Here is a 12973-nt window from a genome sequence, read left to right on the forward strand (position 1 = left end):
TCCCACTTCGTCCTCCCCGAACATGTACAACCTCGTCGCCTACCTCCGCTTCACCCAACTTTCCTTCTTCTAGATTCCCCGGTAGAAACGAAACGTGGATGCCGAGAAAGCAGCAGCAGCAAACAGCGAACGGAGGAAAGACGGGCGCCGAGCCCGAATCTCGAGCGAAGCACTCCACATCAATTTAAGGATTAATGGGAGCCAAACAAATGCGCGGATCGGGCATTAAGGAGCCTGGCAGAGAGAAAAGGGCGAGATCAGGATAAAGAGAGAAAGCGGACAGAGAGAGGGCAAAGAGGGTGAGCGAGAAAGAGGCTATACGGACTACCCCCCCCCCCCTCGCACCACCGCAAGCACCACGAAAGACAAAGACCGCGCCGTTGGCTTCCTCCCTTTTGCTGCGAGCCGAGTCGCCGCTCTCTGCGGCGAGAAGGAGAAAAACCGGGCCCGCCATTAGACGAACGAGGCAGGAGCGATTCTCGAGGCTGGAACAAAACGACCTCCGTTTCAGCTCTTGCCAGCCATTACATTTTCCGCGCAGTACGAGGTTGTAATTCTTCCGCTGCCGTATATATATACCCTCCGCCCTGGCGACGTGAACTTGTTTATTTTATTTCTCTTTGGGCTTACGGCGAAGTCGAGCTACGCACAAAGCACAAAGCAAACCACTTGATGCTACCGGGTTTAACACAGGGACGACAAAGTTAGTTCCAGACGCAGCTCCGGTGGCCATTTCCTGCCAGCTATATAGGAGGTCCTAAATGACCCGTTTCCTGCACTCAGGTGCGCACGGCCATCCGTTACGCGATTGTACTTGGGAAAAACCTCCGCCTTCGAACGTTTCTCAACGGCTAAATCGGGCGTAGAGTTTCGGTTCGCGCCGCTGTCTCGAAGTTTCGATACACGGGAGCCGGCTCCTTAGAACAATTAAGAGATCTGCGACGACACTAATTAGTTCTTGCGCAGCGTTCGTTGTCGGGAATGGTGTCGAGCAGAAAGAAGAAAACCGGGCCCGCAGAAGAAATGAAAGATTACCTCCTAAACTTGCTTGATAATGAGAGTCGAACTGCCATTATTGTTTTGTTGCTGCTTAATCTAACCTCATCAATCAATGTTTCTGAGAAGAGAATGCTCTAACATCTAACGAGAGTGTACACAGAGCTCCAATGTGCGTTAATGACGATGTCACACACGATGAAAAGTATGTTGAATCTTGTCGTTATTTGTATGTTTTTACGCAACATTTTCTTCGTTTTGCTTCGTTACCGCCTGACAAGTATACGTACCACATTATGCAATCACCTATACTCTGCACAACGCCATCACTTTTGTAGGCATGCCGAGGTAATTAGCAAGCAGATATCGCGTAGTCTGGAAACACTGAACGTTGAGAAAAAATTCGTGCTTCTCCGAGTTTAAAACGGGAAAAAAATGCGCGTGTAAGACATTACAGCGCCCCCACGGGGAGAATCTTCAGTTCGCGCTTCCACCTTTTAATAACTCGTCGTCAGCACAACTAACTCCTCCTTGCTGCTCGCATGATCATCGCCCAGGCCCCGGAATCATTAGGCAAATTACTTGCGAAACGACTCGACGATGCGTGCGTTCGACTCTTAGGCAACGGGCAAAGCCGTAACTGCGGACTCGTTATCGCCTCCACCATGATGCGAGCGCTTTTTTTTTCTTTTATATATCGCTAAATTTACTCTTCGCCGCAACCAGGCAGGCAACCATGCGCCAAAACGAAGCAGCATTCTCGACGAGCACGCTGCTGTGTAGGCTTAACTTTAAAAAAAAATAAAAGGTGGAGGCAAAAACAACTACCCCTGAAGCCGCTAGTCGGTCGATATGTAACTTAGCCTCATAACTACCGAAAGACGTTGCGTGCGGCTGAAAATGCAGTTCCCGTTTGCCTGCAATTTCCTTTTTATTTTCTTTGTGGCTGGGTTTTAGTTTTGGGGGTAGCTTAAACAAAAAATGAAATTGGCTAGAAGGGGCAGCTGCGCGTGCTGGCGTTTCGCGCCACTAGACGGAGCATGGTTGCAGTTGCGGAGCGCCTTCGATTATAAATTAGCCATTAATAGTGCAGCACCAGCGCCTCCTCTTGGCAGCCCGCACCCGCGTCTCTCATTCTATATGTTTATTATTCCTTTATACGTGCGCTCCATCGGCCAGAAATTTAAGCGCAGTGCGGTACAGGAGCTCCTATACGACACACTGAGAAAAAAAAAACAAGCCGCCTTTTGCATGACGACAAGCGACGTGTTTACCGATTTGGCGGGGCACCACGGTTGGGCCCTCTGTCGACATTCAGCTCATGTCGGCAACCTTTACTCGAACCAAACACTCCGTGACTACGCAGGGTGACCTTGTTTATAATAGACTTGAGATTCCAGGATTATCGAAGTAATCAGAAGTCAGGTGGCGTCCTGATAAAAAATCAACTAGAAAAGAATAACCAACGAGTCTTCATCGGTCCTCCCTTTTTTCGTTGATTTCTTATCAGGATGCCACCTGGCTCCTGATTACTTCGATAATCCTGGAATCTCAAGTCTATTATGAACAAGGTCACCCTGCGTAGTCACGCAGCGTTTTTGTTCGCGGAAAGGATACCGACACGAGCTCAATGTCGACAGAGCGCCGGTTCTGGTCTTGGTACTGCATTACACTAGACAGATAGTTGGTACCACTTAGCACTGATTCATAGTGAACGAAAAAAAGGTCAAGGACGTGAAGGTGACGCACACATGTGCACGTTTGTTTCGCTTTCCCATCTTTTTCTTTTCGAGCTGTTATTCGCTCATTGCGATGAGCCTGATTTGAGCTATAGCAATAATAGCTCTGTTGTATCCCATCATATGGTTGAGACAGATAAGTGTAGCTTTATAAGCAGTGTGAAGGCATATCGATAGCGCCAGCTCTTTGCTGCGTAAGAAAGTAATCTTTAAGTCATTCACTCGAGACTTTCAGTTGATTCCTACAAGTAAAACCGACGTTTCCCCTAACAGCAAGCGCATATATTTCACCTGATGTTCACGAAAACTAAAGCATGCATTCGGAGCACCGCCTTATATTGCACCACATGCAGTGAGGGCTCGTTATAATAGGGGGAAATAGAACAAGAGAATGGAAAGGGGGAAGCGGAGGCGCATTAGAAAGTGCTGCTTAGTAACCTGAATCGCCAGCCGCTTTCTCATCTGCCACTCGAATAATAACCTTATAACTAGAGCTGTGCGAATAGCAAAATTTCAGGTGCGAAGCGATTTGAATATTTAAGTGTGAGTGCGAATCGAATCGAATATTTTTCGAATATTTCTCGAATATTTCTAGAACATTTCTCGAATAGTTCGAGGCGAAATTGCAGGAAAAAATGTTGGAGAGGATTCCTAAGCATATTCTTATGAGATAGCAACATGAAAGTGTTTCTTTTTGCTAGGTTGGTGAAGCGCTGGTGGGGTGGTGTTTCATAGTTGTCTTAGCAAGAATGAAGCAATGTAGAGGCCGAATTGTATTTATGTACATGATTTGGTGCAACCAAAGTGTTGCCGACAACACTTTACATGTGATTGGCAAAGATGCCATTTCCTCAGCCTCTCCTCCTCTTTCAACTTCTGTGGAAGCCCAACTGATGTGGTGGACAAGGGTGTGCTTCCTTCAAGTCCGGAGACTTCCTGCCCGGAGTTCAGGTCCAAAACAGCATTAATAAAGCCCCCAACTCTGCCATATCCTTCATCTCCATGTTGGAACCAGCATTTTCTTTAGTTAATACATTTGGCGACCGTAGCAAAGCTTGAGAGGCAGCTTTGCCGCAATACGGAAATGTGATGAGGTGAAGCATATTAAAAATTTAGGGACCACTTTCAATTGGACGTTGACTGGGTCTTGGCTAAGTTCGACCGTAACGGAGCTTGAAAGGCAGCTTTACCGCAATACAGTATTGTAATAAGGTGAAGCGTATTAAAAATTTATGGACCACTTTTAATTGGATGTTGACTGTGTCTTGGCTAAGTTCGACCGTAACGGAGCTTGAAAGGCATCTTTGCCGCAATACGAAACTGTGATGAGGTAAAGCATATTAAAAATCTAGTGAAGGACACTAGGTGAATCTAGGTGAAGGATATTAAAAATCTGAAGGGGTCACTTTCAATCGGACGTTAACTGTATTTGTCTTTGGGAAGTTCGAATAGTAAAATTCCAGTGCGAATCGAATCGAATAGCAAACACTATTCGAAAAATATTCGAAATTTCGAATATTCGCACACCCCTACTTATAACACAAACAGCATGAGTAGCTGAACTTGTCTGATGCAGTAATAGTCGAGTTAATATGGAATATTGTCATCTTAAGATGCTGTCAAGAACAGAGCAAGGCTAGCTAATACATAGAAACGACCTGCCTAGAAACTGCGGAATAACAATATACTAGTTATATCTTCTACTAGCTGCTACTCGCCACATCGAAAGGTCAATTCGAACAACAGGATTCATCAATGCACCTTGTTTTACAACAATCATTACTCAGCTAGCACCTTGTTTTACAATCTGGTAGAACAGTTGTAAATCTGATAGTCCCTTTTCTGATCGCCATGCTTTCCAATAACATCTTTATCGTTATTTTTCTTCCTCAAGCTCGTGTCTATTTGTAACACTGCTGCAGTCCCAGCATTTCCCGGGCGAGAAAACACGGCATAATGCCCTGAAGGAATGTACAAGGAAGCTGGAAGTATTATTTTGTAACAAAGTAGCGTTCTCTGCAAACCTGATTACGCTTCTCCGTTGTTCTACACTTCTTACTCGAGCGTCAGGCTTCATATCCTTTATTCACTGGGAAAGCGGACAGCCTCCAACAAGCGCACTACGGAGGTCTTTGTCGAAGAAAGCGAGTTAACGAAACACACTAGATGCTCGGTGTAACACTATTATCACGACCTTCAATCAGCTACACTGCATTAATTATCGTAGCATGCGCTAAACGGAAAGTGTAGTCAGTACAGCACACACTGAATACGGAACGTATAGAGCGCCGCCACCAGCAATCGTAAGTCATAAACTAAAGGAATATGTACATTACAAGACCGACTTGCTCTTGATCAAAACTTTCTTGTGTTTATTTGAGTAACGGCTTGATGGTGGCTGCCAGATGTAATCGTGTTACGTTTTCATAACACGAAACATGCCACATCTGCTTAGAAACAGCGAGACGCTTGTAGAAAATTCTAACGTCACGGCCTCAAGTCGGCAGAAAGCAACTGCAGACTTCTTCATCTTGATGCACAACAAGGTTCCGTTCTTTACGAAAGGTGGCAACAATTCAAAGGGACAAACAAGACTAACCACACGGTTACTAGATCACGCTTCCATGGCCTCATTAGATCAGGTTGATCAGCCAAGCTAGACTATTTAGTTCCAGAATTAGCAATGGACTACGGTAATCAAGTGCTGTTCCGCAGGAAAAGATTATTAAGACGTTGTCTTTAGCCCTCTTGGGATTTCACTCATTCAACACAAATCTCCCTAAGCTGTTCTCAGGATCAGCTATACAAGAACAGCACATCCACCGAAACCACAACTAAATCCACCAACTCCAGCCTCGGCTCTATGCTAGCCGGCTTAAATAGCCATTTTCGATTGTGAGTGTCGGACTCGGAGAAATAGGTTGTTGTAAAATGTATTCACTCCTGCTTCGGTATAGCTGCTCGAGAGCCCCCACCCGCTGGACTGCACGAAACTATCGCGCGAAAATGCGCTCAGCGTGGCCGAAGAGCACCGGGATCAGTATCGCATCTTTAAATAGATGCACACGGGCCTCGTCTCTGGCCCACCATCGAACTGACCCTTCTCGCTAAAACATCAGCTTCCAGCCCTCGCAGCATCTACAGCAGCCTTTTTTTTCTGTTTTCTGTCCTTTATTTTGTGCATTCTTCCCCCCTTCTTTTTTCTTTCTCTCTCTCTCTCTTTCTCTTTCTATTCCAGAAAATCTTCTTTCCGTCCCTTTCCGTGGCTCTATATCCAAACCCTGGCGGCCCCTCATTGGCTTGTTCTGCTCTCCCAGTCCCATACGCTCTCACTCATGCATAGTGCAAGGAGGCTTTGTTTTGGCTTACCGCCCCGTTTTCATCTGCATACGTGTTCGGTGGATCCTCGCTAAACATCGCGGATTATAGCCGCAGCTGCGCCTGGCAGCCGCAGGCCGCCAGTAAGCGGGCTTTATTTTTGTGTGCTCTTAGTGAGCCTTGGTTTCTGACTTTTATTAGAATCTCAGGCAGCCATTGCCTGTCTCCATTCAGACTTTTTTTTTTACTTTCTTCGCCAGGCAGGGACAACTCCGTTCGAGATTTGAATGCTGATTAGAGTAATTACCACTGTTCTGGACAATACAGGGCTGGTTGTTGTGAATGTCGTACAAAGTACGAAACTCTTATACGGTGAATCGAACTTTTTTTCTTGGTATTTCTGAGAGCCCTTATTTGAACAAGCATTATAAAAAGCTGTACTGACTCAATTAACTACACACGCTGTGCCGAATATGCCTCGTTGAATGAAGAGATTGCTCTTTTTTTTTTATCGACTTGTAGTATAGGGAACAGGAAAACAGACTTAATTCAAGCAGCATTTCGTTCACAACGCTCATTTGTCATTAGCCAACCCCATTCACTCGTAGTATGTTCCCTATATAAACTATACGCGGCATTTCTTTTTGTGCAGTGCCTTTGCGCGCGAACCACTAAGCTAATGCGTGACCCACATCGCCTGTTCTCTGACAAGTGATTGATTACCCATCGCTTGATTATTCATCAGAGTAAACGTTACATTATCCAAATGTGTTACAAAACATTCAGTAATTATGTCACCAAAGTAACATTCTAGAATTAGTACCGCCACTAAAAAGGGTGTTGCTCGCAACAGACATAGCTTCACTTTGTTATTCAACTTTACTTAGCGATGTCCAATGATATAAATGCTGCGCAGGTAACCCGCGTACGTGATTCACGTCATGAAGTGAAGTGCGAGCCTTTGATCAAAGAGTTCATTGCATCTTATACGCGTAGAGAATGTCAACTTTAAATATGGCACACGTAGGAGACTGCGCTCTTTCCTTTGTAAACAACGGCATTTTACAGTATCTGATTTTACATCTCAGCCCTCGCGTGCAAAATGTGTCCTTTCTTTAGAACGTGCACCAGTGTCAGAGCGATAAGAAGCCGTTGAACAAAGAGCGTCACCGGAGCAAACGTTTTCCCTGAGGGAACTAGTCGTCGTCTGGTCAGCAACAGTTATTGTTAGCAGTATTTTAGAGCTACGAGTGCCAAAGGAGGTAGTCGCGTTGTTTCGGTCATTAAACAAAGCAACTTCGAGTCCGAAGAAGAATGGCCCCTCTTTTATCGGTGGAGATGTTCTAAGTCGAGCCTGCGCCGTCTGCATGTCTCTCCGGTGTCACGCAGGTCATGTGACCACAGTGGCGAGTGAACACGAAATAAATAAAACGATAGGATGACGCTGCTAAATTATGATTGTGATGCTCGAGACGATGATGCTAAATGATGATCATGATGACGATGCTCGAAATGAGACTAAGTTGTCCTTAATCTGCCCTCAAATACACTCGCGCTTAAAGCTTCGCTGTGCGATGGTTTTCATGGCGTGTAACTGCAGTGAGTTTCCGAAAACATCGAGAAATTATAGTGTGCGGCTCAAATGCTTCGGAATTTTGAAACTAGGGAGGTGTAGATATTGCGTTCTTGCATAATCAAAGGACGTTATCATACGCAAAGCCTAACACCCTGTTTGTGTTCTATTGCAAACTGGTTCGGGTTCTTTTGTTGGCCCTGGCCGGTTTGCGTACGCTAACTTTTTGTTAGGCTATGGCGTGGAATCTAAGACTCCCTGTTGAGTATACACAGAGTCTCGCGTTCTGGTGGGGCTCGCGGTGATGACATTCTGATGGCCACAGTTTTGGCCCGGTAAACACAGCCGTGCGGTCAAAATTACTCCCGATAGCTCTTAAGGTTTCACCTACAACACCTGTGCAGCGGCATAGGAAAGCTGTGCACCCGAGTATTTACCAGTGTATACAATTAAGGTACAAGTTCTTTTCGGTGAATGTAAAACGAATTTTAAAAAACCGTCACCTCCTTGCGGAGGTGACGTTTTTCAATGTAGCGAGGTCGTCTGGGTGTGAAAGTGTTGTTTTCATTAATTTAAACAAGCCAGCTACGCTTTCGTACATATATTTTATCATTATTTTCATTTATGACGCCGACAATGTGTGAGGTGAAGCTTAAGAACATTATTTTTTTTTATTCCCGCTCAGCAGCAAACCCTGAAAAAAACGAAGGCGTCTGCACGCGACGCGTCACCGCTATACATATATTTTTAATTACTATTGCATTCTTGCTCTAGTTTCTCGCGACACATTTACATGATGCAGGGTTGTTGTGACACTCGTTAAAGACAAATTAGCGAAACTCTCCACAGAAACCGCGCGACGGCGGAAGTTGCTCGAGTCGCCGGAGTTTCGCTTGATGGTAAATTTCGAGAGGCGGGCGAAGCCAAGACAACTTTCACTTCCGACTGCTCTCGGATGCTAGCCAGGAGGAGAAGGCGGTAGCGGCGGCCTGTGCATCTCTGCTCTTGGAAATTAGCATTCGCTTTGGTGAACATTTCCTTGAAGGATAGAGAGAGAACGTCCTGAAAGTTTGATGGGCCTTTGATAATGGTTGCGAGCACGCGTCGTTCGCAGCACCTAAGAAAACGATGGAAAAATGACGAACGCAGGCGCTCACTTCGTAAAACACAAACCCGTCACGGCACGCCGCCGACTCGCGAGCGACTTCAAAACTCGCCCTTCGTCCGATGTAGAGTGAGGCGCGTTCGTCCACGACCAAATGTGCTTAAAATAAAGTAAAAATGAACACCGTTTCTTGACTTCTCGAAAACGTACTCTTCTCCCGAGCACGCGCGCGCTGACGTTTTAGGGCGGACTCTCTAATCTGCATAACGGTCTTCTAGGTTTCTATCTAGCCACCACCGGAGTTTCCTACGGCACGCCGCTAATGCGCTTGATTGTCCTTCCGAAACAGCCACTAACATCCCACGTCGTTTTCTCTGCCTCCGCCAACACGAGTGGCTTCGAGCAGTTATTTGAGACTCTTCATCGTCTTGATGACTTCCTCTTTTGTTTTAGAGAGAAAGAAACTTCGCTCGGCCATTAGGAGAGCTCGTCTGCCCGCCTATTCCGTCCTTGCGAGACAATCCATCGTGCTGGGAAGAGAACGCCGTAACCCGCAAAATTGCCAAGACTACCTTACTAAGTATATAATTTGAAGCCTGAAAAAGCGAAGCACAAGAAAGCAAATTTTAACGTCAAGAATGCATTGCGCCGTGTAATGGTTCGTTTCCGTCTTTCTTTGTTCGCTGACAGCGTAGTTGGAGAACAGGTCTGCCGTACCGGACCTCAAGAACGCCAAGTTTATTTCCGTCTTTGCTTCTCAGCTTCTAACCTAAAAGTACATCCGTAAGGTCCCAAGATGTGTTTATTTTCGGGTGGTGTTGGACAGCAGGCTGAAGAAAACCCCGAAATACCGAAAAGGAAGACGAAAAAGAAATTTAACATGCGTAATAAACTCGCGCTCAACCTTAACGCTCTCGAGACACGCGGGATGCGGCCGCAAAGCGCATACTTTACGGGAGTCTTTTTTCAAAGGGACTTAAGGCACGCAAGGAAACGCCTCCTTGCTCAGACGCTGTCTCGCACGTGAAACTTTGAACGCAACCGCCCAAACTGATTATGAATAGGTTTTAGTGGCGCAATCGTCAGATCTGGCCAAAGTACGTCGAGCAGGTACCGACGAAATTTTCTGCAGAGAACGTTAACCTTCCAGAATCGAACCCGGCAACGATAAACTGCAACCTATTTCTGACACATTACCCTGAAACGCGGCTACGTTCTGCCTTACTGTCAGAACCGTCATTGCGTCAAAATCAGAGTCGACAAACTCCGTGACCACCGCGAATGCGACAGAAAGCTCCAGGGACTCGCCATCATCTTGTCTCATTTGTACGACCGACCTGGCTTTGAACGAATGATTCAGATAAAGCCGAGTGACGCTCAGAGCAGACGGTGAGCAAGATCTACCCTCAGTGAATTTTGTAAACGATAGTGGCTTCGATTCCCAACACCAGCACCGCTTACCAGGCACCAGTCTGCAAATATGTGCTGGTGATGCATATAGTACCCTTGAGTAGTCCGCTGTATACGCCGTCATCATCATTCAGTCTACCTCCCTCGATTTTCCCGCTAGTCTCCTATAGCAGTTTCACAAGGTGTGGTTACAGCGAAAGGGAAGCTGTCTGTATCGTAGCGGAATAAACGCAGGGGAAAAAGCAAAGAAATTCTGAATACCGAGCTCATAGTATCTCTATCCGTCTTCAGGGCAGCCACTAGGCAAAAACCTTGCACTATAATGTTCAGTCGTCTTGACCGTTTCAGCACAAAGCAAACAGTACTCTTCTGTGACTGAGAAATGGTTTGTGCCAAATTGACGAGGACGCATCTATTGGAATGAACCTTTCGATTCAACTGCCTGTGGGCGACCGGCAGGGGGCGAGGACCGCATTGCGCTTGCGTCCGCTTAATTTGTATGTATCCGTTCGCGCTACATCACAAGACTGAATGGAGCACAATAAATAGGCTGTATACACACGCGCACACCCACGCACGCACACACACACACACACACACACACGTGCGTGCGTGTGAGTGAGTGAGTGAGTGAGTGAGTGAGTGAGTGAGTGAGTGAGTGAGTGAGTGAGTGAGTGAGTGAGTGAGTGAGTGAGTGAGTGAGTGAGTGAGTGAGTGAGTGAGTGAGTGACATGAATGGTTACTTAATACTATTTCCATATCAAGATTGCAGAAGGCCTATGTTCAGAGGTCTGCCATGCATCTTCATCAGAAGACATACCTAGCGAAGACAAGAGTGCTTAAGTGATTAAGTAAATACACTGTTGAAAAAAATTTGCAGTGGCTTAGCTCGGCTATGCCAGGATATACGTAGCGTTAGCAAAGGTTCAGCTTATTATTCTTAGCTTTTCAGATTTTATAGGATTATTAGCCTTCTTCTGTTCATTCTTCGTACGCTGAACCGCTAATTGCCAAGCAACTACTTCGGGATCCGATGAAATAAGCTTCTCGGCTCTTCTGCGTCGTTGAGCAGCATTTGCGCTCTCCTTCTCCATGGCGTTACCCACCTGCAAACGCCAGCCAGAGGCGCTATGAAGCGGCTCCAGCGCAGTGTCAGACGGCGACTGCACAGCGAATGCGAATAGCTGCGCGCGCGCCGGCGCCAGTGTGTCTGCCATGGCTACGACCAGAGCCATATATACCCTTCGGGAGAGTTTGGCGATGCTTTCATTTCTCCGCTCTCCGCGCCCCGCCCCAGCACCGCCCTCTTCTCGTGACGTAAACCCTCTCTCCTCGCCTGCGGCGGCGGGCGGCAGCGCGGTGCGGAGTCTGGCAGAGCCGCGACGGCGAGGAGCCAGCGCGCCGCATTCGCACGATTGCTGAGGAGCGCGCGTAGGTTGCGAAGCGTGTGCGAAGCCGCGTATGGTCTCGCGCGCGTATTCATGCGTCAATTTGTTGCGTGCGATGGGATGTTGTTGCGTGGTTGGCTGCTCAAACAGCAGCGCGCAGGCTTTCCATTTTTTTAGGCTTCCAAAGGAAAAGAAGCGACGACGCCTCTGGATTAGAAACATCAGACGCAGCAAATGGACCCCGACCGACTACTCCGTGTTATGCGAGGGACGTACTTAAGTATTTCGCTTGAATATTGCTGGTATTGTAAACAGCGTACCATTAACACAAACTTTTTATTCGTTGTGCAATGGGGCCCTTTCAGGCGCACAAACTTTAAAAATCGTTTTGTCTCGCTGAAAAAAGGAGTTTTATGGTTCGCGCTTCGAACTCTTGGGCAGACTGAAATTTTGCAGAGGTCACGCTATAATTGTCAAGCGTGATGTGTTGTGTTTATGTAATTTATCGCGCTTTAGAGCACGAGCTTGGGATGTTACCGTGATGTTGTGAGGGGAAGATTTATTTCGATACCCCAGGTTAGTGCCGCCGCGCGTCAGCTACGGCGTTTATCGGTATTTGTTTTTTGCACGTTATGTGGTCTGAGTTTCTGTGACTCTCAGCCTATGGTGTCATTTACCGCTGTGTTGCCGCTTTTGTACATGCTACCAGGTTCACGCTTAATTCCTGCATGTAAATTAATGCGTTTGTCTGTGTTAAGCGAATGTGCCTTGCGCCTCTTAGTCATGCACATATAGTGCACGATGTCTGTGCTCGTGTAGGAACCTCTTCTATTATAGCAAGGGGCCCTCATGGATGTGCTCGAAGAAATTTCGTGATTAGGAAGTATAGGCGGTGGAGAAGTTGAGCAGAAAAATGATTTTTAAAGTAAACCAACAGGATGTCCGCTATCACAGACGAGCAGAACGATGTATTGTCTTCATTTAACACTCGCCTTCTAGGGGCCCCGCACCTGCTCCGGCGAAAACCTTAGATGCCTCAGCAAACGCGAAAATTGACCGCCGGTGTCCGCGGTGTCGGCGTCCCGCGTCTGCGACGTCAACACGAGGGATGTGAAAAATCACGTTATCACCATACGACTAAAGCTGGTGACGTCATGACGACGTCGAAGAACGTGACTTAACGCGATGACGTCATCACACAATTGCAACGCCTCCAAGATCGTAGGCGTTGCAAGCTTTCTGCGCGTCCTCGGGTATTGCATTACCTCCGTGATGGGTGGGCCGATCACAGAGGCTGTGCTAAGCGCCGATGTCATGTGATGAAGTTATCAGATGACGTAACGTAATCTGACGTCAACATGACGTCACTGTCACGTCACAAATTTTAGCTATCTATGACGTCCTGGTGACGTCACCACATGATGTTTAATGCCGCCAGGATCGG

This window comes from Rhipicephalus sanguineus, chromosome 3 (assembly GCF_013339695.2).
Source record: "Rhipicephalus sanguineus isolate Rsan-2018 chromosome 3, BIME_Rsan_1.4, whole genome shotgun sequence".
Lineage (NCBI taxonomy): Eukaryota > Metazoa > Arthropoda > Arachnida > Ixodida > Ixodidae > Rhipicephalus > Rhipicephalus sanguineus.